This window comes from Saccostrea cucullata, unplaced genomic scaffold, assembly GCF_032062105.1.
Source record: "Saccostrea cucullata isolate Sc308-1 unplaced genomic scaffold, CSIRO_AGI_Scuc_v1 ctg50, whole genome shotgun sequence".
Lineage (NCBI taxonomy): Eukaryota > Metazoa > Mollusca > Bivalvia > Ostreida > Ostreidae > Saccostrea > Saccostrea cuccullata.
The window spans coordinates 439374-445000 of record NW_026931583.1 but is presented as its reverse complement, the minus strand read 5'-3'; positions in this window follow the sequence as shown (position 1 = coordinate 445000).

The following is a 5627-nucleotide window of genomic DNA, read 5'->3' as shown; positions in this document are numbered from 1 at the left end:
GAAATGTGTGTATTCGGTGGTTTGTTTCATCATATGTGATTATTTTGAAGAGTTTTTATTGACAATAAGAGCAAAGTATTGACAGATTTTTACGAAGAATTAAAGCATACAAACATGTTTTTCTGAGTTGCAGGTATATACAAAGGAGAATAATTAAACCCGCGAAAGAGCAGCGCCGGATGTCATTTACATATTAATGAGTAATATTTTCTGGGTGTGTTGTTTTGCTCAATGCACTATATGAGATGAAAAAAGCTAGTGTATTCTATCCCTGGTTAATGACACAGACTTGTAATGTAATTGTTTGGAATGTGTATCAAAGTCAATAAATAATGTTATTAGCTCGATGACATACAACATAGAAATCGTATGACATTAAGCTAGACTTTCTCTCATTATTGAATCTTTAATGAATTGATAACAGTTTATGTGACCACTTTTCATCACATAGTTTCATCGTGAGAAGCTGGGAAACATGGACTATTCGAGACACTGCATTATAAATGAATGGTAAAGAATCAGTAAACTAGAGTGAAAATAAAAGCTTCATTAAAGCTGCCGTAAAACGTGTTAAAAATCCCAAAGAAATTTTCACTGAAATATGTGACATTTACATCAACCAATGCCTGTTTTATAGACAAATAAGCAAGTGGATTTCAATGATAAAAAATTATATAATGGCCATCAAAATTGGGTACCGTTTTTGCCAACAAAAATTATAACAACTTGTGTACTATTTGCCAAGTTTCAAAAAATAATATCTGATGATGTATGACTAAGTTTAAGACACATAGCAAATTTGATATACATTATATCAGGAGTAGTTTACAATGTTTTTAAGAAACGTTTGACGGTAAAAAAGCTTGCTACTCAAAGATCACCATATATTTTGAAAAATGAGTGAAAACGACAGCGTGTAGGAATATCTTAACAATTATTTTTTAATATAAGTAACTGTAGTTAAAAGTTTGTTTCATATTCAAACAGATAATGGAATATGAATCTATTGCTTAAAACACTCAATACAAAATTTACCATAAGATGTACTTGATAAAAAGAGCAATTGTCCGACAAGAGCAAAGGTATGCAAGAACACAAAGACAGATTTATATGCAATTTTCTTAAATATTAGTGGTACTGTTCAATTTCGTATTCGGGGTGACAGTTTAATTTTTGGAGGAGTCTAGAAAGCAATTTTTTTGCAAAAAAATCAAAAGGTTTATTAGAGGAAGGACCTAGAATCAGGAATCCACTACATTAAATTTCTTCATGACAGCGTCCAAACCCTGCACCCCTGAAGAGTAAAGGGGTTATCGGGATAAAAAGGAAGTATATATTTTTTCACATTAACAATATTCGCTAGTTCTTTTACCTTTTGACTTGTTTCTATTTCCAAACTTGAAAAACCACCTTTCAGAAAGAAAAACCAGAAGTCTCTCTCGAGACTGTAGCTCTACTGGTTTGTACTTATCAAAAACCATTGCACTATTTTATGTATCTTTGTGTAGTCTACTTGTGTGCCAACTTATTTTGAAATCAAACTAAAACTGTAGAAGGAGTAGCGTTTTAAAGGAATTTCACAGAAAATTCTATTTTTAGTAACCATGGCAACACCGTTCATTGAAATTAAAAACCGATGCACTATTCTATGTATCTTAGTGTAACCTACTTGTGTGCCAAGTTATATTGAAATCAGACCAAAACTGTAGAAGGAGTAGCGTTTTAAAGGAATTTCAGAGAAAATTCTTATTTTTAGTAACCATGGCAACACCGTTCATCGAAATCAAAAACCGATGCACTATTCTATGTATCTTATGTATGTGCTTATATTGAAATCAGACCAAAACTTGTGTGCCAAGTTATATTGAAATTGAAAGAAAAAACTGTAGAAGGAGTAGTGTGCGTTTATTGAAAGGAATTTCACAGAAAATTCTATTTTTAGTAACCATGGCAACACCGTTCATTGAAATCAAAAAACAATGCACTATTCTTTGTATCTTAGTGTAGTCTACTTGTGTGCCAAGTTATATTGAAATCAGACCAAAACTGTAGAAGGAGTAGCGTTTTAAAGGAATTTCACAGAAAATTCTATTTTTAGTAACCATGGCAACACCATTCATCGAAATCAAAAACCGATGCACTATTCTATGTATCTTAGTGTAGTCTACTTAAGAAATAAAAACAAGTTTCTAAAATTCAATGGGAATTGAAGTGGGTCAGTCACGTGATCAAATCCTGTGAAGGCCGAAGGCCCTCTCAGAAGATTTGATCACGTACCGACCCACTTCAATTCCCATTGAAGTTTATAAACTTGTTATTTATTACTTATATATATACATTTGAGACAGACAATTGAATATCTTCGAATTTAAATTATTGCACTAACCGTCCGTCGTAGATTTTGAAAAATAACGCAAGGTGTAAATCGGCTTGCATGGCGGTTACGCTTCGAATTCATTAGGCTAAGGAATCTATTTCGAAGGGAATATTTTGTGAATGGCTACTTGTGATCAGTAATAGTGAACAGATTCTTGTCTGGGAATATTCTTATTCGTGAAAAATGATAATCGGTGCTGAAAAGACACAAGAAACACGTCCGAAGTTTGATGATAAAAAGTTGGAGGAATTTCGGTCGCCGGAAAGGGATGGATGGATCCGATGTATTGAGACACTTGTCCGAGCCAGTTAACTTGCAATTTGATCAAAAACATTCTACTGTAGCAGTAACTAAAGGCGTACTTATCGTAAAACACTGATAAACACGGAGACACTGCCTGACTGGCGACAGTTTTACATTGAACTACGAAAACGCCGAGGTGTTTGGCAGCTGTTCATAGCATGATTGCAAAGATATTTTCCAACAGATTTACAAATTTATCGTGAGTAAAATTTAAAGATAAAATAAAAGTTTATCATGAAAATTTAAACAAAGGTCTACCCAAAAAAATTAGGATGAACGTTAGAGACTCTGCTGCTGACAATCGTGAAGAAAAATGTAAACAAACGCTAGGCTCCTAATTTTCTCTCTGTACACAGGTCTAATCGATAGCCTAAAAACTGTATGAAATACTTGTTTACATTTTAAATAACATGATTATCATTTTACTTGATTATTTTGTTGATTTTTATACATGAAAAGCAAGTAGAGCAGGTCATTTTATAATATATGTACCGTTAGATATTATTGCACCGTGTGATTAGGTCACGTATTGACCTCTGACCTCTGACAAACTTCATACAGATTTGAAGACATTTTCTCTCTGTATGTTTATATAATGGAAAGATACCACAAATGTATATATTTGTGTGCCAAGTTATATTGAAATCAGACCAAAACTCAAGAAGGAGTAGCGTTTTAAAGGAATTTCACAGAGAATTCTATTTTTAGTAACCATGGCAACACCGTTCATCGAAATTAAAAACCGATGCACTATTCTATGTATCTTAGTGTAGTCTACTTGTGTGCCAAGTTATATTGAAATCAGACCAAAAGTGTAGAAGGAGTAGCGTTTTAAAGGAATTTCACAGAAAATTCTATTTTTAGTAACCATGGCAACACCGTTCATTGAAATAAAAAACCGATGCACTTTTCTTTGTATCTTAGTGTAGTCTACTTGTGTGCCAAGTTATATTGAAATCAGACCAAAACTGTAGAAGGAGTAGCGTTTTAAAGGAATTTCACAGAAAATTCTATTTTTAGTAACCATGGCAACACCGTTCATTGAAATCAAAAATTGATGCACTATTCTATGTATCTTAGTGTAGTCTACTTGTGTGCCAAGTTATATTGAAATCAGACCAAAACTCAAGAAGGAGTAGCGTTTTAAAGGAATTTCACAGAAAATTCTAATTTTAGTAACCATGGCAACACCGTTCATTGAAATCAAAAAATGATGCCCTTTTCTTTGTATCTTAGTGTAGTCTACTTGTGTGCCAAGTTATATTGAAATCAGACCAAAACTGTAGGAGTAGCGTTTTAAAGGAATTTCACAGAAAATTCTATTTTTAGTAACCATGGCAACACCGTTCATCGAAATCAAAAACCGATGCACTATTTTTAGCTCTACTGGTCAGAGACCAGAAGGGCTTATGCGATAGTAAGGCGTCCGTCGTCCGTCCGTCTGTCTGTCTGTCCGTCTGTCTGTAAACAATTTTTCAAAACGCTACTCCTCCTACAGTTTTGGTCTTATTTTAATATAACTTGGCACACAAGTAGACTACACTAAGATACATAAAATGGTGCATCGATTTTTGATTTCGATGAACGGTGTTGCCATGGTTACTAAAAATAGAATTTTCTGTGAAATTCCTTTAAAACGCTACTCCTTCTACAGATTTGGTCTGATTTCAATATTACTTGGCAAACAAGTAGACTACACTTAGATACATAAAATAGTGCATCGATTTTTGATTTCGATGAACGGTGTTGCCATGGTTACTGAAAATAGAATTTTCTGTGAAATTCCTTTAAAACGCTACTCCTTCTACAGATTTGGTCTGATTTCAATATTACTTGGCACACAAGTAGACTACACTAAGATACATAAAAAAGTGCATCGGTTTTTGATTTCGATGAACGATGTTGCCATGGTTACTAAAAATAGAATTTTCTGTGAAATTCCTTTAAAACGCTACTCCTTCTACAATTTTGGTCTGATTTCAATATAACTTGGCACACAAGTAGACTACACTAAGATACATTGAAAAGTGCAAAGGTTTTTGAATTCAATTAACGGTGTAGCCATGGTTACTAAAAATAGAATTTTGTGTGAAATTCCTTTCTACTCCTTCTACAGTTTTGATCTGATTTCAATATAACTTGGCACACAAGTAGACTACACTAAGATACATTGAAAAGTGCATAGGTTTTTGAATTCAATTAACGGTGTAGCCATGGTTACTAAAAATAGAATTTTGTGTGAAATTCCTTTAAAATGCTACTCCTTCTACAGTTTTGATCTGATTTTAATATTACTTGGCACACAAGTAGACTACACTAAGATACATGGAATAGTGCATCGGTTTTTGATTTGGTTGATCGTTGTTGCCATGGTTACTAAAAATATAATTTTCTGTGAAATTCCTTTAAAATGCTACTCCTCCTGAGTTTTGGTTTGATTTCAATATTACTTGGCACACAAGTAGACTACACTAAGATACATAGAATAGTGCATCGGATTTTGATTTCGTTGAACAGTGTTGCCATGGTTACTAAAAATAGAATTTTCCGTGAAATTCCTTTAAAACGCTACTCCTCCTACAATTTTGGTCTGACTTCAATATAACTTGGCACACAAGTAGATTACACTAAGATACATAGAATTGTGCATTGGTTTTTGATTTTGATGAACAGTGTTGCCATTGTTACTAAAAATAGAAATGTCTGTGAAATTCCTTTAAAACGCTACTCCTTCTACAGTTTTGATCTGATGGCAATGGCTTCTTTTCTCATCCTTTGTTATAAATGTGTTTGGTTTGTATCCTAGTGTAGTCTACTTGTGTGCCAAGTAATATTGAAATCAGAAAAATTGTAGGAAGTAGCGTTTTGAAAAATTGTTTACAGACAGACGGACAGACAGACGGACGGACGCCGGACGCATTACTATCGCATAAGCTCTTCTGGTCTC